Source organism: Pinus tabuliformis, chromosome 7 (assembly GCF_031772625.1).
Source record: "Pinus tabuliformis cultivar Carrire ecotype Pingquan chromosome 7, CPIR1, whole genome shotgun sequence".
Lineage (NCBI taxonomy): Eukaryota > Viridiplantae > Streptophyta > Pinopsida > Pinales > Pinaceae > Pinus > Pinus tabuliformis.
This window is the reverse complement of record NC_142293.1, coordinates 1,712,811,164-1,712,835,441: the sequence shown is the minus strand read 5'-3', so window position 1 is coordinate 1,712,835,441 and position 24,278 is coordinate 1,712,811,164.

Genomic DNA, 24,278 nt, shown 5'->3' with positions numbered 1-24,278 from the left:
TAGCGTAAGTGTCCTTCTTGGATTTGATAATCATAACTTTTGTTTTGTCAGTGTTAACAGTCATACCCATGGTAGAGCAGAAATCCTTAAGAAGCCTGAGTTGCTTATTAAGATCAGATGGGCACCTTGAAAAAAGAACAATATCGTTAGCATAAAGAAGAAGGATGACGACTATCCCAGCTAAGATCGTGCCATCACATCCTGCTTCCTCTAAATAGCCTTCGAGCTTATCGATGTAAATGCCAAATAGGGTAGGGGAGAGGGGGCAACCTTGTTTAACTCCGATGTTACACTTAATATCTTTCGACCACCCTTCATTGTTCTTTAGCTTGGCAATTACATTCTCGTATAACCTTATAGCGGCAGCTCTCAACTCGAGAGGAACCTTTAGCTCTTCTAATCTATTCCAAAGGTTGGATCTAGGAACCGTATCGAAAGCCTTTCTAAAGTCCACAAAGCAAAAAAATAAATTGGATTTATCATTACGACATTCCTCCGCAATGATCCTAAGCGTAACAAAGTGGTATGTTGTTGAGTGATGCCTTCTGAAACCTTCTTGGCCTTTAGCCCGCTTACCTTCACTTTCAAGCCATATGCTTAACTTTTTTTCCAAAATACTACCATATAACTTGGCTAAGAGAGGGCTGATCATAATTGTTCGATAATTAGAGGGGTTATTTGTATCCCCACTTTTAAAAATAGGGATAATGAGGCTCTCAGTCCAAGGTTTAGGGAATCCTTGCTTGACTGCTTGATTGAAAGGCTTGTGGATGTGGGGGATGAGGACAGGACCTCCAATTTTTAAGATTTCCACTTGGTAACCTTCAATGTCCTTAGATTTCCCATTAGCGAGGCAATTAACCCCAAACTTAATGTCTTCTAAAGAGAAAATTTCTTTCGTTGTGAGAAGGGTTTCCAAATTATCCATGACATTTCGAGATTCATAAAGCTTTTTAAGATATGAATTCCAATCGCAAAGAGAAATTTTATTATTATCCTTAGTCTTCCTAGTTAGAATCTTCCTCCAAAATTTCTTAGGAGCTACCTTAGAGAGGTGTAAGAGATTCTCCTGTCTTTGACGAATGTACTGCCTCTTTTTCCTTTTAGTTAGGGCTTTGTATATTTTTATCTTGTCCATTTTAAGAGATTCATCAACAACTTCCTTAATTGCTCTCCTTGCACTTTTACAATCTTTGTCATACCATGGATTGGTTTTGCTATTTCTTTTATTATTTGAAACTTCAATTGAGAGCTTGTTAATAGAATATGAGAGGGTTGTAGTAAAATTATGATAGAGGTCTTCTATGTTGTCTATATTAGATAAAGGAAGCAAATTAGTTTTTAATTCATTTAGAAAGAGACCATTTTTATTTCTTTCAAATATTAAGTTCTTTTGGCTATAAGTATTATTTTCTATGGGAACTCTATGCATGACAAAATTGAGAGTTATAAGTAAAGGCCTATGATCAGAGTCAGGTTCATGGTCGTTTAAGATGTATAATGGGAGATCGGAAATAACATAGTCTACCACGCTGCTACCAAGCCCATGGATGTAGGTCATATTGCTAGAATTGGGCCACTTCTTTAGACCGTTGCAAATTATGATATCCTGAGCACTACAGAGCTTGACTAGCTCCGACCCAAACAAATTTTCCCTGAGATCTTCAGAGTTCCTTTTGTACCTGCTAGCCAGAGTAGGGTCTTCATCTAACCAAAGAGGATTAGGGTTGGAATGATTGCTTAGAATAATAGCTTGGTTGTTTGAAGTTCGAGCATTAAAGTCACCTATTAAAAGGATATTACCGTCATTCCTTAGGCTAGAAATATCATTCTCTAAACCATTGTAAGGGTTAGTTTTATCTAGATTCTTCTTCTTATAGAAGTTAGAATTAATGGGGGAAAAATAACATATTGCTATGTAGGACTTTTTATTGTTAATGTCTTTGATCTCTATCCAACTATATTGGTTGTGAGGGTCATTTTTATAAATCCTAACATGGGGGGAGATGTTCTTCTTAATGTAACAAGCTATTCCCCGAATGCCTCTACGGGAGGATCGCTTGTTCCAGGTAGACCATAGCGTAAAGCCATCTATGTTAGGGACCTTAGATTCTTCGTGCTCCCAAGTTTCAACAAGCAAAATAATATCAACATCATTTGAAATCCAACTTAGCTTGGGGCCTTTGTTCCATGGGAAGCCCCGACAATTCCAAGAAAGGATCCGGAGCATGTTTAATTGCTATTGATTACTATCTTTTTGGTTTCTATCTCGAATAAAGGCTTTTCTATTTCTGATTATTGCCCATTTTCCTTCCTCTCTAGCTTCTTTTACCTTTTGAACCTCCTTTCTTAATTCTGCTTGGTCTTCTGGAATGAGATCTTCATTTATGAATATTCCCGTTCCTTTTAGACTTGAGGTTTTACTAAGTATGTCGTGCTTATGATCAGTGGAGCTCACCTTTATGCGGATTAGTCTTCCTTTATTCTCGGTTAATTTCCCCAACCTTGTTGCTTCTCTAAGACACAATGTTTCAATTTGTAATCTATTATGTAGTTCTGTCTGGGCTAAGGCTAAAGTATCCTCATCTACTTCCTTTTTTAAACCGAATATTATAAGGTTTAAGGCCCTTTTGTTACGTTTGTGGTCTAATTCTATTAATTTTTTCATTTCATCTTTAATTGGTTTGTTATCTAACTTATCTACCACATTATTTAGGGTGAGGCGACTATCAACTTTTTCTTCTAGTTCTTTAATCATGTCTTTCATTTTAAGACTCTCTAAAGTATCAGCATCTCCTTGCTGGGATGGTTGGTTAGTATCTTGGTTATGTTTTTCTATAACTTGCAGTTAGTCTCCATTGCCTCCATTTTATTCTCTAGTAGTTCTATTTTATTTTCTATTTGTTTTTGGATCGTGTCTTCAAGAGATGCAAATTTATTTTCCAGCATGGCTTCTAACTCTTTTTGTAGCTTGGCTTCTCTTTCTTCTCTATGTTTCTCTAAAGACTCTATATACTCATAAAGGCCTTGTAGAGTAACTGTGCTAGGTCTCCCCTTGGTAATCTTTGGTAACTGTGGTGAAATATTCATACTTGAAATTATATGAGCAAATATGTATTAGAAAAAGAAAAAGATAAGGAATGTGTGCACCTGATATCAGAAAACTTGACTGCAGATCGCTCGTCTGCCCTTGGTAATTTTTGGTAATTGACTGCAAATCGCCCGTGCCCACCGCAACCCGCAGACTCTTTCACCGAGCCTCAGAACACTTTCACCGAAGAATATATATAGTACGTTTTTAACTCTTTCACCGACCCTCAGAACTCTTTCACCGAAGAATATATGCGAAGAATATATAGAGTAAGAATATATGCCAAGAATATATAGAGTATGTTTTTAACTTTTTCACCGAGCCTCAGAACACTTTCACCGAACAATATATGTGAAGAATATATAGAGTAAGAATATATAGTACATGTTTTTAACTCTTTCACCGAGCCTCAGAACACTTTCACCGAAGAATATATAGAGTACGTGTTTAACTTTTTCACCGAGCCTCAGAACACTTTTACCGAAGAATATATGTGAAGAATATATAGAGTAAGAATATATGCCAAGAATATATAGAGTATGTTTTTAACTCTTTCACCGAGCCTCAGAAGTCTTTCACCGAAGTATATATAGAGTACATGTTTAACTTTTTCACCGAGCCTCAGAACACTTTCACCGAAGAATATATGCGAAGAATATATAGAGTAAGAAAATATGCCAAGAATATATAGAGTATGTTTTTAACTCTTTCACCGAGCCTCAGAACTCTTTCACCGAAGTATATATAGAGTACGTGTTTAACTTTTTCACCGAGCCTCAGAACACTTTCACCGAAGAATATATGCGAAGAATATATAGAGTAAGAATATATGCCAAGAATATATAGAGTATGTTTTTAACTCTTTCACCGAGCCTCAGAACACTTTCACTGAAGAATATATAGAGTACGTGTTTAACTTTTTCACCGAGCCTCAGAACACTTTCACCGAAGAATATATGCAAAGAATATATAGAGTAAGAATATATGCCAAGAATATATAGAGTATGTTATAATATAACAGTTAGATTTAAATAAATAAATAATATTTGTTAATAAACAATATTCTAATATAAGAAAATAATTGTTAGAATATAGTTATTAATATCAAATTAAGGAAACTCATTACTCAAAAGAATTTTTTTAATAAAATAAATATCTAACATAAAAATAATATACACTTAATTTTAAAAACTCAGAAATAAATAAAAATAATAAATATTGAAACTTAAAAAAAAAATATAAACCTAAATAAATAAATAAAATTAAGTAAAGAACTAAATAAATAAATAAATAATCAGGAAAATAAAGTAATTAATCGTTTATAAATAGCGAAGATAAAAAAAGGAGTTGTCTTTAGTGCTAAAAATTTTGAGGTGAAATCTTGATTTGTGTTATTTAAACAGTATTTTAGAGAAATTAGAGCAGAAAAGCTTCAAAAAAATATCACTAAAGTCAACTTGGATAAAAAATACAAATAGATAATAGAAATTGAGAAATAAGGTGAAAAAAATAAAATAAAATAAAATAAATATAAATGTTAGAACATCTTTTGGTATTAATCACATAAGATGATGAACCACAATGGTTGGTTTGAAACACATCAACAAAAACTCTTACATGATTAATATAGGAAGATAACATTTATAATTATGGAACATAGAAGCCTAAATTCGGAAAATAAATGAAATAAATAAAAATTTAAGAAGAAATAGAAGGAATCCAACAACTACTAATTTTCCGACCATCGTCTCTATTAATATTGTTTGGCCTCATTTCAATCTTTTTAGCCTCCCTAAACTTATGGTGATGGAAATGATCTATTATAGCAATGGCCGAGGCATCTTCAATGCAAATGTGGTATTTTCTCTTTTCCACATGTTCTACTAATGTTGAGGAGTGATTCCTCCCATTTTTGATATCTACCATATGTTCCTAAGTCCTCTGATTTATTGAGGAGATAGTTTCACCAACATAGGGTGTCCCACATGAACAAGGGATTACATAAACGTATTTAATATTCTTAGGATCCACCGAGTCTTTTACAAATCTTAGGGAACATTGATCTGTGTTAAGAAATGATTAAATTTTTCATTTTCTCCTAGAAAAGTTCTTGCTGATGAAATTATTTGTGACATCGAATTTGGGATTAGGGTTTTACTCAACAACATTAAGGATATCATCGAACAAGACTGTGTAGTTGTCCTTAGTAAGGAAAACCACCCTAAGAGTGACATTAGCAAGCTTGAATTGGATACCTTCAAATCTTTGAACAATAACAAGGAAATTGTTATTCTCAAAGCTAACAAGGGTGGAATTTTGGTTATCTTAAATAAAGAAAATTACTAGAGAAAAATGTTGGACCACCTTTGTAATAGTGGGAGCTATAGAAAACAAGATAAGAATCTCTGAAAGAGTATATCTAAAAAGTGCCTCAAGCCATAAAATCGAGTAGCACTATTAGCTCCTTGAGACATAAACTCATCAAGAGTAACCATATCACTCCCAGGATCTATTGTCTTCCTAAGAGCCATAAGAAAACGGCTCCCCTTAGACGCATTTTCAACAATATAGGGTGGCATCCTATCTTGTGGCAAATTGTTTAGCCAAAAAGCTAAAACCCCTTGTTGGCCTTAGAAAGTCCTTTGTCAAAGACACTTCACCATTTTCAATGAGTTAAAGGGCATAAGGTTTGATCTTTGTGATTTTGTTGTGAGTTTCGATGTGGTCTTTATTTATGCTAATATCCCTATTAATTAGGTCATTGAGGTCATTAATCAGATTACAGATCCTAATACTTCTAAATTGGTTGATATTTGTCTTACTTGTACTTTCCACAGCTTTGAAGGGGACTTCTATGAACAAATGTGTGGTGTTTCCATGGGCTCCCCCCTTCCCAGTTTGTAGCTAATATGTTCATGGAGGACTTTGAATCCAAAGCTTTTTCCTCTGCTCAATACAAACCAATGCTTTGGTATAGAGTTTTGGATGGCACCTGCATCATCTTGCCTCATTGTTGAGATAACATGGATCTCTTTCTCTTGCATCTTAAATAAAAGTGTATCTCCATAAATTTTGGTATAGAACGTGAAATTAATGGGAGGCTTCCTTTTATTGATGCCCTTATTTTAAAGAAGGATGATGGATCATTGTCACGTCAGGGCTTTTGGAACAAAACTCACATAGAGTAGTAAGTTCACACTAAGTCCCATCATTTCCCTGCTCAAAATATGGGTGTTCTCAAAACTTTAGCCACTCGTGCATTTAGAGTTTATGATGAAATTCACCTTGAAGATGAGATAACCCATCTCATCAAGGTTTTAAAAAATAATGGTTATAATAATCTCCAATGTCTTAAGGTTTCCCTTAAAGGTTCCAAGATTAAAAATGAACCCAATGATCAATTTTTTGGGTGCACCTTTCTTTTATACAAGGGAGCACTGACAAGATTGCAAGTATCGTGAGAAAGCACAAGGTTCCCTCAAGCTTTAGGCCCCTTTACACCATTCATAGTTCGCTAAGTTTTGTAAAAGACCCGGTGGACCCTAAGAATATGAAAGACGTTTATGTAATCCCTTGTTCATGCAGGATACCATATGTTGGTGAAACTGGCTGCTGAATAAATTAGAGGATTTAGGAGCATGTGGCAAACATCAAACATGGGAGCACCCACTCCTCAACATTAGGAAAACATGCGAAAAAAAAAGAACACCACATATGCATTAATGATGGTCGGGTCATTCCTAGGATAGATCATTTCCATAGTCGTAAGTTTAGGTAGGCTATGGAGATTGAAAGGAGACCAAACAATCTAAAAAGAGATGATGGCAGGGAAATTAACATTTGTTGGATTTCTGCCATTTCCTCTTAAATTTTTATTTTTTTCATTTATATTCATTTATTTATTGTTTCTTTTTATATTTTTCTCCTAACTTCTTAGTTTCTATTATTTATTTGTATTGTTTATCTACACTACTCATAAATGATTAATTACTTTATTTTCTTCATTATTGATTTATTTATTTGTTTTTATTTGTTTATTTATTTATTTATTTTTAGGTTTCACTATTTATTATTTTTATTTATTTTTAAGCTTTAAGATTTAATTGTTTTGATTTTTTTAGTTTGATCGAAATGTTATTTTTATTTATTAATTGCTTGATTGGCTCAGAATTTTTTATCTAAGTGGTGGGCTACAGTATTGTAGCAATAATGCTACAACTCCTGGAGCTTCCTTCTCTAATTTTATCAACCCGGTAGTTCGTAACAAACTTGGAAGCGACAGTGTTGTATGCACAAGTACTAGCTCTTGTCGCAGCTGTCACTTGGTCAGCTGGCACAAGTCCGCTAGGGGCTCAAGCCAACTTCTATGAGCTCTTAGAAGAAGCTTTTTAACTGATGAATGAAAGCTAACTCAAAGGAAATTAACCTACTTGCAGAAAGGAACTGAAAGCCAACAAGAAACACAAACCCTAGCAAACCCTAATTCTACCAGCTAGTCTTACTGATGCAAAGGTGGGGATGAAAACTACTGAAAGAGATGTCATTACTTCTAGGAAGGTGAGATGCATGTGTCTAGACTACTTTGATCTGAAGAAAACATATTTTTGTATTTTTGTTCAAGTTGTTGGAATTATTATGCGTGTGCTTCTAACTGGGTCTTTACTGTGCAGGGATAGATCAAGGGGAGGAATGCTTGGAAGAGGTCAAGAAGGCTCAGAGAGGGTCTAAGGAGTCCCTAACATCCTTTCAGAGAAGTTCACAAAGTTTAGATGCCTAGCAACCGTGTTTATGAGCTTCTACAGGAAGTCTGCAGGGGTTCTACAGGATGTTCAGGATTTCTACAGGAAGTTCAGTAATTCCTACAGGATGTTCTACAATCGGATTTTTGGGTGATGGATGAGTGGAAGAGGCTGCATGGATGGATAGGAAGGTAGGAGGGGAGCTTGTAACGACTCAGTGACAGAGAGATGAGATGAAGAGGGGGTGCGCTAAGCTGGTTGGTCTAAAGGAGGGTAGAGGGAATGGAAGGCCGAAAAGGTAGAATAACGTGGGTAATAGAAGAGTTGGGAGGCAAGTGGTCTAACTGGGAGATGAGTAGATGGCCTAGGCACGGCTTAGAAGTATAAGGGAGTGAGGGAGTAGTACTGCATCGTGTAAACGAAACAAATCATCCACGTCCTGCACATAACCGAAATTTCATCAACCTATTCTAACTGTTTTAATAAAACCAAAGAACAACAACGTTATTTCTAAGGAAAATCATGCATGGTACTGAAGCAAAGAATCATTCCACAAGATCTAAACGCATGGACACTTCTAAAAACGAAAATATTGCATCAAAGATTGCATGAACATGTAAAACAATGTTTTTGGTGGGTGGCACTGTCTGCAATTCCAGTCCCTAAACAGAGGTGAAAGTGAGTGTGCAGTCAACCCTTTTTGGAACTCTTATTAACTCCAATCTCCTTACTCTATTCTAAACTACTGAAGCAACTCTGTTCATAAAACTAACCTACTTAACCACACCAAGAAATTCAACTCAGCAAACTGCGTTTCCAAATGCATGTAAAGGAAAAGAAATACAATGCTGAAAGAAAGATAACAATACAAAGGAAGGAGGCCTTAGGCTCTCAGGTTGGGCCCAACCCCGAGAGCTATGGCTCCTTTAAGAACTCAGAACTGAACTCAAATCTGCCTGCTTTTCATTAAAAGATAACAATCATAAGTCAAATAACATGCCACTAATGGCTTACAAAAGAGCAAAACAGAGCTATCAGCTCGTAGTTCAGAATATGCAACAAGGTTTCAAAAGTCCTCCTCGAAGGCTAAAGCCCTATCATTTATACATCTTGAGGCCCCAAGCTGGCCTCCTAAATCAGTGGGGCTTGGCTGACCAAACTAAGAGTGATCTGCTGCTTCCTCAAAATCCATTTGGCTGCTTTTAACTCGGTGGTGGTGGTTGTTGGAGCTCGGAGTTGGGGGTGAAGATCACGAGGAAGGCCATTCAATGCTGTGGACAACCTTCCTACAAAATCTCAATCCCATCTTGGCTGTCTCCTAGCCCTCATCTGCGTGGTTTTGCTCCATTAAATGTCAAAAAACCTGAAATAAGCACGTGTTAGCCACCTAGGAATAGTGATTGCCCTCATTCGTACAAATGACATAAATATACTAAAAAATGATGCATAAGTTATGAAAAATGAAGGGTTGAGCAAGGGTAGTTAGGCCAAATGAGCCCAAAATGTTACCAAATTTGGGGCTCATCATCACCCCCCAGCTAAAATGATTTCTCATCCTTGAGCAACTAATCCAGCTCCTCATCCTTCATTGCCTTTACTACCACCCTCACATCCCAGGCTTCTGCAGTAGTGTCCTCCTTACTGACATGGAACCCAGCCTTTCTTTCCACCTCTTCCCACTGTTCATGCTCATCTTTCTCTGTGCTGCCTTCCATCAATCCTAATAGCATAGGTGGGCTTAGCTTGAGACCAATCCAGCTGGCCTGGAGGTTCTGCATGGATTTCTTATAGAGGGGCACCCGTACTAGAGCTTCCCTCATTCGAGTTGGAGTGTGATATTCCCTGATTTTTAGACTGTGGGCCAATGTGTTCCATCGGCGGGTGCAAGCTTGAGTACAGTTGTCCCCTAACAGTCTCTCCATATCCTCGAAATGCGCTATGGCCTGGGCCTGCTGATCCATATATTTCAATAAAGCTTGAGGGTTGGTGGATAAGTGTTGGTGTGCCGATATTAATGCAGTTGGATCCCCTGGTTCTGCTCTAATTAGTAGTGGCTCATGCAGCTCTCGATTCATGGCCTCCTTGACTTCTGCTGCTCTCTTGTCTTCATGGTTCAACCATGAGGCAAATGCCATCAACTGCATATCCCCTAAGACTGTGTTTGGATCCCATGAAGTCACATTAGGAAGGGACAAATTATGGAGATAAAACTCCGATAGTTTGGCCTTATCCTCTGAGGAACTGGTATTGCATAATTCTGTGAATTGTTGCGGGTCTTGGAGTTGGGAGATACCCCTTTGCGCCAAGGCATTGATTTGAAATTGCAGCCACTGGTCTCTTAGGTACAGGCCATAGGATTTGGCCGGCTGTCTGCATTGTATAGCATCCATGGCCCAATTGGCCATGCAGGCCAATTGTGCCTCTTTCTGCTGCAACTGCTGTTTGAGAGCTTGTATCTCATTTTGTGCTTGCAGTTCTGTTTCCTGTAGATGCGAGGTTGGCTCCCCAAGACTGACTTGCAGTCCTTCTCTGCCTTGTTTTTCTGCTGTGGTGTCCCCTGAGGATGTGCCCGTTCCTCTCCTCAGCTCCTGTAGCTGCAATCTAAGTTTTTCGTTCTCTTCTTGTAGGAACACCCGCTGGCAATTTGCCACGTGTTTAGCCATAGCTAATTCCTTTCTTGCCTCCTTGAGTTGCTCCTCCAAGGGGCCTATGTCTGCCACACCTTTTGATTTGGCTATTTTCATCCACGTGTGGGTTCGTACTCTCTCTTCCTCCAATGCAAAGAAAAGTGGCACAGTGAATTTCTGTGGTATAATTTTTCCAGCTTCTAAGAAGTTATAATATGAGCTCAGACTTGGCTGAGGACTAGGCTCCGGAATATGCTCTTTCTCTTCTTCTCTTGGTGGCTCTACTTCGTCTTCCCTCGGTGGTGATGAGGGTGCTTCTCCCTCCATCCTCTCTGTCTCCTTGAGCCGGGCTAAGGTTTCCTGTAGAGCGGCCTCAGCATCCTGTAGCCGGGCTTCTGAAGCCAACCTGTCCATTCTTTCTTTCCACGTGGTTGTCTTCGGGCTCCCCCTCTCATAGGTGACTGATATCTTTGAGGGGGACCTCTCCCTGGGCGAAGTAGGGGCATCCTCTATAGTAATTGGGCTGCTGGATGGAGGCTGTGGCTTGCCCGTTTTGATTCTCACACTTCTCCTAGCTTTAAAATATAGAGGGGCCTCCCTCTTTCTCTTTTCCTTTGGCTTAGGAGGTGTACTGAGGGCGGCCAGCACGGCTGCTGCCTCCCTTGCAAGAATGTCGGCTCTCTTTTCCTTGGGTTTTCCTTTCTCAGGGCTTCCTGTAGAAGGCCCTTTATCAGCTGATTTCTGGCTTCCTGTAGAAGCTGGTTTTGGTTTTCTTGTAGAAACAGGTGGCACCGTTTTAGTTTGTTTTGCTGAGTGTGTTTTTCTTTTTGACTTGGTCGAGGCTGCTGTCGAGGTGCCTTTACTGACGTGGACCTGCTCAGTCTTGTCCACCCTACTTTGTAACCTTTTCTCTCTGTGCGTCAACATGGGTGTGTCATCCTTCTATTTGGCAACCTTTTTCTCTTGTTTCTCCTTTTGCTCTTTCTTCGGTGCTTTGGCCTTGGGTCTTTGGCCTTTTTCTTTCTTCTCTGTGGGTACTGACTCCTTCTCCTCGCTGCTGGAGGAACCAAGCTCTTCGGTCAACATTTTTATATCGCCATCCTTAGTCAGATTTCGGAAGGCTTCCCACGAGAGAGGGACTTTGTATGTGTGAAGTGCATCCTCCACGAGGAGCTTAATGAGCCCATGGTGGGCTACCTGGTCTGGCGTGCCTTCTTTTAACTTGGTGGCACATTCTGTCATAGACTGCAGTAGAAAGTAGGGAATACTTAGTTTGTTTTCTGCAGGTAGGTCCATCTGATGCCTTAATTCTGTGAGTAGCCGGAAATGGTACCCATACACAATGCTGAACCATCCTTCGCATGTGATGTATTTCATAATTTGGAGGCTGACTTCGCTCCAAAGTGGCAGTAAGCTAGTTCTGCGAACCCCATTCTTATCCTCTGAGAATTGCTCCTTGGGTGCGAAGAAATCCTTTTTAGCCTTTTGGCCTAATTTCCTCTCCTCCTTGTCCCACGGTACCCCCATTGGGAGCTCAGTGACTCGACTGATGAACTGTTGGGTGAGTCTGAGACTCAAACCCCTGAAATTGACGGTGGCCAACGTTTTTGATTTTGGCTTCAGAGCTCGCAAGAACTCCTCTGCCACCTCATCATCATATCCTTGCAATTTGTCGCAGAACGACATCCATTGCGCACGAGTGAACAGCTCTACCACCTTAGGGTTCTCCCTTATTTTCTTTGAGTCGGTCGGTTCCTTTCTGATGAATCCACTCGGCATGGTGAAAACCTGCTACGTTAGCTGGAGGTGGCGGGTGCGTATCAAAACCAGCCTTTTGGGACAGAGCATAGAACTACGCCTCTGCCACACACACAATTCGCGAAGACTATCTACAGATGAGCCTTAAAAATCACCTCCTGTAGGAAACCTTACATACACTTCGACGACAATTCATGCAAACGAAAGACAACACTTGCAATTTTTATGATCAGACTGTGGTTTTACGTTTTTGAGAACGTCGACTCCGCCACCCTCGAAACCAATTGCATGGGAGGCACAGGTTCAGGCTTACCTTTTCCAATTCGCCACCTTTGATGTGAAGAGCCCAATTTTCCTCGTGGCAGTGAGCTTCCTGTAGCGTAGCTTTCCTGTAGAAGCAGCGCACGGGTTCTGGAGAGCACTGCAGTGGTTCTGCACCTTCTGTGCCGCTACCAGACATTTGAACAGGCCGAAGACTTGGAGTAACAAGCTTCAGAGGAATTCAGACGCTCACTTGACTTCTAAACGGTTGATGATAAATGCATGGGTGGCGATCTAGCCGATAGATTTGAATCCGGCGGAATTCGTGGCGCGGGGGTGAGCTGTCCCTGCCGGACCATTGGACGACGTCATCTACTCATTCCACTGCAAGTTCCCTGACTGTTGCATCATTCTCCGCAGATCCGCCGCCGTCATTTCTGTTAAAACGCGCTTCTCCCCGACTGGACGGTTCTCACATGTCCACTACCCATTCTTCTTGCCACGACCACCATTTTACACATCCGACTAGACCATCTGACTGGTCGTCGTGGCCAGTTGAATGGCCATACGACTGCTCAACCCGTTCATTTCATACTTGCAAACATTTCAAAGTATTATTCATGTAATTCGACGAAAGAAAGGGCGAGGCACTTACCTGTGCGGCCGCGACATGATTTTCCAGGTTTCAGGACGATGATGATTAGATTTGCTTGTTGCTGCTATTTGCACAGGCCCGGAGGTCCTTCCTTTTCGCAGGCTGCTGATGGTTACGATGCTTATTACCTGGCTGCGGGTGGTGCATGTGCCTGCTCTATTATTGCATGTTGCAGGCGATTTAATGGTGTACACTCTAGCTGGATGAACTGCTACGGGATTCCTGTAGGATGTCCTGTAGCAGTTTTTCCTCCTCGGGTGCATGCTGAACAGTGGAGACGGTGGCATCTCAGCCATGAACGCAGGGCCCTCGGACGACTTTGATAAGTATTGCATGGTATCTCTGCATCTTTTTCCATTTGAAAAGCGCTTCCTCTGATAATTCAATGATCTGTTTTGATTGTGCAAGTATTTTCATTGCATGGCAACTGGGGTGGTAGAAGGAGGTGACAGCAGTGTGTGATGGAGAAAATAGTAGCTTGCATGCCTCCATGCCGAACCTCGGTCGTTAGATCTCCCCACACAATTAGTTCTGGGCCGTCCAAAACTTCTACAGGAAGTTTCCTGTAGAAATACAGAACTTCCTGTAGAAAGTCTGTAGCTTCCTGTAGAAGACTAAACTGTGATCAAATCGTGCCCATACCTTGGAGAAGATGAGTGTTTCCGGAGGGGGTGCTGGTGAGGTCACCTGGTAGCATAATAAGGACCCTTGTCTTTGAGTTGAGGGACCTCTTTTCCTTCATAGAATACCTGCAACCTGCATGCATTGCCACATTGTGAACTTGTTGTCCCTGTTTTTTTTGTTTATTTTTTTTTTTTTTGAAAGACAGCAGGGGCGCCTCAATAAGGTTTTCACCCTTGCCATCTGCCTTAAGCGCCTCAGAGAGGTTTTCACTCAAGGGTCTTTTTCAAATCTCTCTTTTTTTTTGAAAGACAGCAGGGGCGCCTCAATGAGGTTTTCACCCCTACCATCTGCCTTGGGAGCCTCAGAAAGGTTTTCACCCAAGGATCTTTAATTTTTTTTTTTTTTTTTTTTTTTTTTTTTTTTTTAAGATCTTCAGGGTGTGCCCAAAGCAGAGGCAGAACCCTTCTCTATGACCAGCACTGATTTCTCCACAGTTTTGATGAATTCTTGTCTTGAGAGAGGTTTCTTGTAGATCTTCAGTCGATGCCCATTGACAAGCATGGGGATGGCCTCCTCAAATGGTCTGAATAAGAACAGATCCATTGTCATGACATTTTTCCACTGCATATGGTCCCAGCCATCTGGTTCTCAGCTTCCCCTTGAAATCTTTATGCCTGGAATCATACAACAACACCCAATCTCCCGGCTGAAATTGCTTGTCATTGAGGTGTTGGTCATGCCACACCTTCCTCTGAAGTTGAACCACTTCTGAGTGAAGAAGGGCCTGCATTCAGTGCTCGTCCAATCCATTCAGCTGCAATAACCTTTCTTGTTGGGCATGGCTGAGATCTAGGTCCAGCTGAGCTGCCATCCTCAAAGTGTTGTATTCGAATTCAATTGACAGCAAAGCTCTCTTCCCATAGACCAGCTCATAAGGTGTGAAGCCTGTTGTGGTCTTCCAAGTGGTGTTGTAAGCCCATGTGGCCTCAACCAGGCGATCTGCCCAATCTTTCCTGCTGCTGCTCACCACCTTAGTCAAGATCCCTTCCAATGCTCTATTGGTGACTTCCACCTGCCCATTTGCTTGAGGATGATAGGGGGTGGAAGTCCTATGCTTGATTTTGTGATGAGCTAGTAGGTCTTCAATTAAGTTGGAGGTGAACTAGCTTCCTTGATCAGTGACTAGCTCTCTTGGATAGCCAAATTTGTAGAAGATGTTTTCTCTTAAGAACTCAGCCACCTTTTCTTCTGTCGCTGCTTTGATTGCCTTGGTTTCTGCCCACTTTGTCAGGTAGTCTGTGCACACAATGATGTAAGACCTTTGCCTCGAAGGAGGGTTGATTGGACCCACAAAATCCATACCCCACTTCTCAAATGGCTCAAGAGTCACTTGAGGTTGGAGAGGCATCTCATCCCTTTGAGTCGGTTTCCCCATCCTTTGGCATCGGTCACACTGGCTGATATACCTTCTGACATCTTGATGAAGCGTGGGCCAATAGTAGCCTACCTGCAGGATTTTGAAGGCAGTCCTCTTTGCTGCAAAATGTCCTCCACAAGGCCCATCATGACAGGTGAGGAGGATATCAAAGACTTCCTCCTCCCTTACACAACGCCTTAAGATCTGATCAGGGCCAAGCTTGAACAGGTTGCCCCCGATCCAAGTGAATGAGGCACTTTTTCTGACGATTCTGCTCTTCTCTCTTGAGGATAGGTGCGGAGGGAACTGTGCTGAAACAAGGTAGTTTGCTATATCAGAAAACCATGGAGAGAGTACTGAAATAGCAAACAGATGTTCATCAGGCATCTGGTCATCCACTGTTCCATCCTCATCTGCAGATAAATCCAATCTAGACAAAAAGTCAGCAACAACATTTTCTTTACCTGGTTTGTCAACGATAGTCAAATCAAACTGCTGCAACAAAAGTAACCATCTAATAATACGAGCATTCACATCTGGTTTATTCATTAAATATCTAATTGCAGCATGATCAGTATGTACAAATGTTTGATAGCCAGTGATATAATGTCGGAACTTGTTCAGTGCATGGACCACGGACAAGAATTCTTTCTCAGTTACAGTGTAGTTCAGTTCTGCCTTGGATAAGTTTTTGCTAACAAAGTAAATGGCATATGGAAGTTTTTGTTCAACTTGTCCTAAGGCTGCCCCTATGGCCTTGTTCGAGGCATCAGTGTGGATGTGGAAAGGTAGGGCCCAGTTTGGACCTCTCAAGATTGGGGCAGACACCAACTTGTCCTTTAATTCATTCAGAGCCCTCTGACAATCGTCAGTCCATTTAAACTCCACATCTTTTGCCAAGAGGCCAAACAATGGCGAGGCTAGCTTGTTGAAGTCTTTAATGAATCTCCTATAATACCCTGCTAATCCTAAGAAACTTCGAACATCTCTTACCTTTTGAGGAGGTGGAACCTTCTTGATGAGAGCAATTTTGTTGGGATCCACCTGTAACCCTTGGCAAGAAATGGTATGGCCTAGCACGGTCCCTTCAGTCATCAAGAATTCACACTTTTCAGGACTAAGGGACAGGTTCATCTCAATGCACTTGGTTAGGACTTTTCCCAGATTGGACAATGCTTCCTGGAAGTTGGACCCATAAGGAGTGAAGTCATCCATATAGATTTCCACCGCATCATGGACCAGCTCAGAAAAGATGCTCAAGACGGCTCTCTGGAAGGTGGCAGGAGCATTGCATAGTCCAAAGGGAAGAACTCGGTAGGCAAAGGTACCCCAAGGACAAGTGAAGGTGGTCTTATCTTGGTCTTCCGGGCTGATTTGGATCTGGTTGTACCCGCTAAACCCATCCAGGAAAGAGAAAAACTTCTTTCCTGCCAGCCCATCCAACACTTGATCTATGAAAGGTAGAGGAAAATGGTCTTTCTTGGTAGCTTTTTTCAGTTCTCGGTAGTCCACACAGATTCTCCACTTCCCATTTTTCTTGGGAACCAACACCAGAGGGGACACCCACTCGCTATCCGAGATGGGGTAAATGAATCCGGCATCCAACAGTTTTTTCAATTCTTCCTTGACGATGTCCTTAAGGGCTGGATTCATTCTCCTCTGGGGTTGCCTAACCGGTTTGCAATCCTCTTTGATGTAGATGTGATGGGTACAGACCAAAGGATGGACTCCTTTCATCTCCTTATAGCTCCAAGCAAAAGCATCTAGATGACTGGCCAACAGACTACACAGCTCCTTTTCCTGGGAAGGAGATAGGGAGGAGCTGATCTTTAACATTCTCTCAGGGCCGAACTCCACATTTTTGACTCTGGGAGTGACAGGGTTGGTCGCACAAAGGTCCACTAAGGTGCTGGCTTGGGCATCCTCCACCAATTCCTCTAAGGACAGTGCACTGGGAGGTGGATTCTGGATCAAGGTCTCAATCAAATCATCCTCGGTTGGGGGATCTCCCCTAGTGGTGTCTAGGGTGCACAAAGGTGCTGAGTACACCTCATCCTCTTCTCCTTCCTCCAACCAAAGTGGTAAGTCATGCTCTAATGAGGGTTGAGCAGGAGGGTATAGGACTAGCTGCTTGGACATATGACCATTTTTAATGGTCATGTTTCCTGCACGGCAGCTTATGTATGAATCTGCAGTGGCTAACCAAGGCCTTCCCAAAATAAGAGGGTATCCAGTAAGCTTTGCCTTTGGTTGCAGAACCAAGAAATCTGCAGGGTATTCCCAAGAGTCAACAGAGACCAAGACATCCTCTACAATCCCTTCGGGAGTCACGGTGGAGCGATCTGCTAGTTGTAGGACTGTCGAGGTCTTTCTCAAGGAACCCTGAAGGTTGAGTTTGAGCATGGTATCTCTGGTCATCACATTAATGGCAGCCCCCAGATCAATCAAGGTGTGAGGTATGATGGTGCCATTGATGTGGACATATACTACAGGACTCCCAGGATCTAGATACTTTGGGCAGATGACTTGCCCCAACATAAGATCAGATAGTTGTCCTATGACATTGATGGTTGAAGCATCTCTCTTTTGCCTGCCTGGGTGTCTGAAACACTTTTCCTTAACCAGTTTGTTGTATATCGGTACATCTTTGATGGCTTGGAGAAGTGGTATTTTTACACACAATTGTTTGAGCTCTCCCAGAAGCTCATCCTCCTATGGGTTGGGTTGTGTGGTGGCTGTTAGTCTCTCAGGAAAGGGTGGAATGGCCTTTGGTTCACTTTCCTGTTTATCTTCCTCGTCCTCTGGGGAAGGAGGTTGGAGATCCGGAAGAGTCTTTCCAGATCACAGATTGATCTCCTGGATCTCCACAGCATAGGTAGGGCATGATGTTTCCCCAGTATATACCTGCTGGGCCTGTCTGTTGTTGGGGTTCGGGTTCGGTTGAGCAGGCATTTGAGGTTGCCTTGGAGGAGCACCAGGTAATGGTTGTGGTTGAGCTGGTGGTGGAGGCAAAATGGCGGGAGGAGTATTGTACTAGGGCCTCCACCCCGATTGAGGTGCATTCCACTGAGGCTGTGGCTAGGCATGTGAGTGATACGAATGAGTAGTGGGTTGAGTATGGTACTGAGGTGGGTAAGACCATGGAGGAGGCATAGACCAGGAAGGATGAGCAGGGGGACCCCAGGAAGGCATATGAGTAGATTGGTTGGGGTTGTAATAAGCTTGGGGTGTCCCTTGCATCCCCTGCTGGTAAGGTCTAGGTCCTTGTGGCCTCCTTTGGTTGAGGAAATAGAGAGGTTCAGTGGGGGCTTCTGTCCCTTGATACATGGCTTTAAGCCCAGGTAAGGTTGGACATTGGTTTGTGGGGTGGTCCTCCTCACAAACAAAACATACTTCAACCAAATGTAATGGGCATTCGTTCTTCGGATGTTTCCTTGTACACCTAGGGCAGAAGATAGCCAAGGCCCTCTCAGCTTCTTCTTTCTTCTGCTGGATTCAGAATGTATCAAGTTGCATGGCAATGGTCTGTCTCACCTCACTCTTGAGGTCCTCTAATTGATTTGCAAACTCATGTTTGGAGAAAGGAATACCAGCTGAGAAGAGGTTTCCTCTACCTCTTTTCTGGGCTGCCCTAGAGTGGTTTCTAAACACAGTCTTTATGTCCTCATAAGACAGTTGGTAAATATCTCCTCCAGCTACCATGTGAAGGGTATCTAAGATGTCTTCAGGGACTCCTCGAAGCAGAACCAACTTGAGGGATTCAGGGTCAAGTGTGCATCTGGCCCGTTTATAGCTAAGTTGGAACATTTCCTCGTAATCCTCTAAGGACTCATCATTTCCCATGGTCATCCGAAAGATTTCTCCCTTGGTTTCCTTGGACCTATAGTAGTCCCGGTATTTGGTATTGAAAGCTTGCTGCATCTGAGCCCAAGTGGTGATATTGTTCCCAGGTAAGCCCATGAACCAGTGTAATGCTGCATCCTTAAGGGTTGAGGGGAAGAGTTTCAGCTTCTGCTCATCTTCAGTATAGTCATAGGTTCGACAAAGGACAACAAACTCAAACAGGAAGGTATCAGGATCTTCAGTAGTCAGTCCATGGAAGTGAGGTAAAGCAGAAGGGCTTATGTTCTTCATTTTCATGTCTCCATTGGTCTCTCGGATGGGGAAGGCACCTTCTATTCTCTCATCTTCTCCCCTATTGTCAGCCATAGCTTCAGATGGAATGGTCTCTAACTCTTCTTCTGCTATAGGATCTTCGTATATCTCAGGAGGTTCGCGTATAGGTTCTTCTGGATCACTGTCACCAAAGAAGAGAGAAGGGTGACTCAGTGATGTGGTGGGGGTGTTGGGTAAGAATTTGCCTGTTTTATCTCGATTCCTACGAGGCATGAAATGGAAAGACTTTTGATTGCTTTTGTTTTTTTTTCTCTGGTACCTGCAAAAACTGAAACAGATTGATCTACAACTAACTATCTTGCTGAAATGAAAATGCAGAATTGAAATGAAAGCAGGAAAGAACTAATCTACTTTGCTCAAATGAAATTGCAGGAATTGAAATGCTAGTCTACGCTTGCAGAATTGAAATGCTAATCTACGCTTGCAAAAATGAAATTGCGGAATTGAAATGTTAATCTATGAAAGCAGGAAATGTCTATGCTACTTTTGCAGAAAGGAAATTGCAGAATGGAAATGAAATAAACTACTTAGTAGAAGGCGAGAGTAGGAAAAGTAGAAGAAAAGCAACAATCACTAATACTCTGACACTTCCCCGGCAACGGCGCCAAAAAGAATGGTGGGCTCCAGTATTGTAGCAATAATGCTACAACTCCTGGAGCTTCCTTCTCTAATTTTATCAACCTGGTAGTTCGTAACAAACTTGGAAGCGACGGTGCTGTATGCACAAGTACTAGCTCTTGTCGCAGCTGTCACTTGGTAAGCTGGCACAAGTCCGCTAGGGGCTCAAGCCAACTTCTATGAGCTCTTAGAAGAAGCTTTTTAACTGATGAATGAAAGCTAACTCAAAGGAAATTAACCTACTTGCAGAAAGGAACTGAAAGCCAACAAGAAACACAAACCCTAGCAAACCCTAATTCTACCAGCTAGTCTTACTGATGAAAAGGTGGGGATGCAAACTACTGAAAGAGGTTCCATTACTTCTAGGAAGGTGAGATGCATGTGTCTAGACTACTTTGATCTGAAGAAAACATATTTTTGTATTTTTGTTCAAGTTGTTGGAATTATTATGCGTGTGCTTCTAACTGGGTCTTTACTGTGCAGGGATAGATCAAGGGGAGGAATGCTTGGAAGAGATCAAGAAGGCTCAGAGAGGGTCTAAGGAGTCCCTAACATCCTTTCAGAGAATTTCACAAAGTTTAGATGCCTAGAAACCGTGTTTATGAGCTTCTACAAGAAGTCTGCAGGGGTTCTACAGGATGTTCAGGATTTCTACAGGAAGTTTAGTAATTCCTACAGGATGTTCTACAATCGGATTTTTGGGTGATGGATGAGTGGAAGAGACTGCATGGATGGATAGGGAGGTAGGAGGGGAGCTTGTAACGACTCAGTGACAGAGAGATGAGATGAAGAGGGGGTGCGCTAAGCTAGTTGGTCTAAAGGAGGGTAGAGAGAATGGAAGGTCGAAAAGGTAGAATAACGTGGGTAATAAAAGAGTTGGGAGGCAAGTGGTCTAACTGGGAGATACGTAGATGGCCTAGGCACGGCTTAGAAGGATAAGGGAGTGAGGGAGTAGTACTGCATACTGTAAACGAAACAAATCATCCACGTCCTGCACATAACCGAAATTTCATCAACCTATTCTAATTGTTTTAATAAAACCAAAGAACAACAATGTTATTTCTAAGGAAAATCATGCATGGTACTGAAGCAAAGAATCATTCCACAAGATCTGAATGCATGGACACTTCTACAAACGAAAATATTGCATCAAAGATTGCATGAACATGTAAAACAATGTTTTTGGTGGGTGGCACTCTCTGCAATTTCAATCCCTAAATAGAGGTGAAAGTGAGTGTGCAGTCAACCCTTTTTGGAACTCTTATTAACTCCAATCTCCTTACTCTATAGTACACCAAACCACACTGTACAAATGAGTGACACACTATTGTACAAAAGTAACCATGCAAGATGGCCTAAGCATAGTACTTTTTGATAGATTCCATGCTCGAACACGGGTAATCAATCAACACAGATGAACACTAGAGTTTTACCGTTGACATGACGAGTAAGTATAAACTTGGCCAAATAATAGAGTGGAACTCATATAAGGTTGTCGCCTCTTGCCCCCTGGGTGAGGGAGGGTTACAAGTCAGAAGAAGACAACCCCGTTGCAATAATGGGCAATTAGTAAAAACTTAGGGAGGGAGAAAAAACCGGAATCCATGAAGAGATAAAGGTGTCCTCAATTGAAAGATCTTGAAAACGGCAGGAGAAACTAACATGTCAATAGGTAGCGGAGAAGAGAACTTCTTGAGACACATAGACATGACCGTCAGGCTAGAACTAAGCCACTGGGAATGAGGAGACATGTTGAGAGATGAAAGAGAAATAGGATTATCATAGGAAACCAAAGGTGAAGCCGAAACAATTTCCATGTAATCAATTTCGGTGGGACTTAACGCCATAATCTCGCCCCATGTATCAATAAGATTCAGCAAAGGAACGACCCAAGGATCAAACTTGACCAAAATCATCTTGACAAAGGCACCATGATGAGGTCGAAGTGGAAATATGCCCATCAAGGCATGATATTTAAAACTCCTACACTCATACTCTCATAAGGAGCACCAGTGTGCTTGACATATGGAACACTGCCATCTGAGGAGGAAGAGGAAAAGAATTACAGTTTGTCGATTGTTACTATCTTCCATTGATAGGGAAAACAAATCACATGGAAGAGGGAGGAGGCTACAACATGAATGGCATGGGTCCAGCTCCGTCCGAGTAGAATATTGTAATTAAGATTAGCATCAATGATCTCTACTTAGACATGTACCGTCTTTCCCTCTAATGTAATGGAAAGGTTGGGAAGGACACCAAATGGCTGCCAATCGCGCTTGTCAAAATCTTCCAGAGCATTAGGGGACTGGTTCAGAGTAGGAGAACCAATTACCTTCCAAAAAGTGACAGACATGATGCAGTTAGAAGCACCTTCATTTATGATGGTCCTACGAATGGTTTTCTCATTGATAACAATGTAAACTTTGAAACAGAATTATAAACTCAAAATGGGAACTCTGGCAAAAAAACCCTTGAAAAACCATGAAAAATAGTGCTAAAAATGAAGAGTGTGTATACTGCAACGATGCTTTTTTTAGGGTCATTTTTGAGCATGTTTTAAAAATGGCAATGAAAATGAATTTTTTGTGCAAAAATTGTGTAAAAAAAGCTTAAAAATGAAAAGTGTTGATACTGGAATGATGACATTATTTTAGGGTCAATTTTCAACATTTTTAAAAAATGTCAGTAAAACGGAATTTTTATGTGCAAAAATTGTGCAAAAAACACCCTCAAAACGAAAAGTGTTCATGCTGGAATAACACTTCTTTTTTTTCTAGGGTAAATTTTCAACATTTTGAAATAATGGTGTAAAATATTTTATCATGACTCCGAAAAACATTAAAATTTAAAAAAATAATGAAAATATAAAATGAAAAATAAAAACAAAAACAAAAACAATGAAAAAAAACAAAAAAAAGGTTAAAAAAATAGAAAAATGTAAATAAATATATATTAAAAACAAAACATAAAATTTAAAAAAAAAAAATAATCATAAAAATGTTAAAACAAAAAACAAAATTAATCTAGAAAAGAAAAGATTTAAAAAATTAAAAAAATATATAGAAAAAAAATAATAAGAAAAACATATTTAAAAAAAAAAAAAAAAAAAACAAAACAATTTTTTTTTTCAATCTGGTAAACCATAAAAAAAATTGGAAAAAAAAAAAGAAGAAAAAAAATTTAAAAACTATAATATTAAGTAAAAATAAGAAATTTTTAAAAAACATTAAACAAAAAAAAAATTAAAGACAAAAAAGATTAAAAAAAAATAGAAAATTAACCCAAAAAAAAAAAAAATACTAAAATTAAGATTAAAAACATTTTTAAAAAACCCTAAAAAAAATAATATGTTGAAATTAAAAATAAAAATAAAAACATGAAAAAACAATTTAAATTTTAAAAAATATACATATTTTCAAAATTAAAAAACAAAAACATTTTATATATATATATATATATATATATATATATATATATATATATATATATATATAAACAAAAAAAAAAAATTCAAATTTTATATTAAAACATTTAAAATTTAAAATATGGATTTGACAACGATTTAAAATTTCAATTAAAAAAAAAAACATATAAAATTAAGAAAACCTAATTATATTTTTGATATTTTTTAAAATAACATTTAAAATATTTTTAAAAAATACAGTTTACAAATATATATAAAATTAAAAACACATTTAAAATTTAAATATATTTTTTATAAAATACAATTAACATATTTAACAAATTTTATATTTTATTTAAAAAAAACAATTTTATCGCCCACTGCCCCCATAGGCGGCCGAGTGGCGACTATCCAATTCCAAGAATTAGATAGCCACCACTCGGTTGTCCGTGGGGTGGTCGGGCGATGGCTATTCGATTCTCGAAATCAGATAGCTACCACCTGATCGCCCATGTGGGTGACCGGGCGGTGTCCATCCAATTCTCAGAATTAGATAGCCACCACTTGACCATCAATAGCCATCGCCTGGTCACCCCCACGACGGTCGGGCGGTGGCTATCCGATTCTAGGAATTGAATAGCCACCACCCGGCCACCCCCACGAGCGGCCGAGTGGTGGCTACCTGATTCTTAGAATAGGTCTTTTAAAAATTTTAAAGTCTAAAAATAGGTCTTTTAAAAAAAGGGCCTAATATAGAATCACCAATTTTTTAAATCAGCATGCAAATCACCAACATTCTAAAGTGTAATATACATAAAAAAAATTAAAGTGCCAAAAACTATGCTCTAAAAAAAAATATGTGTTCTGCATCGCCCCGTTTCAAAATCGGGTCACTTTTTTGCTATA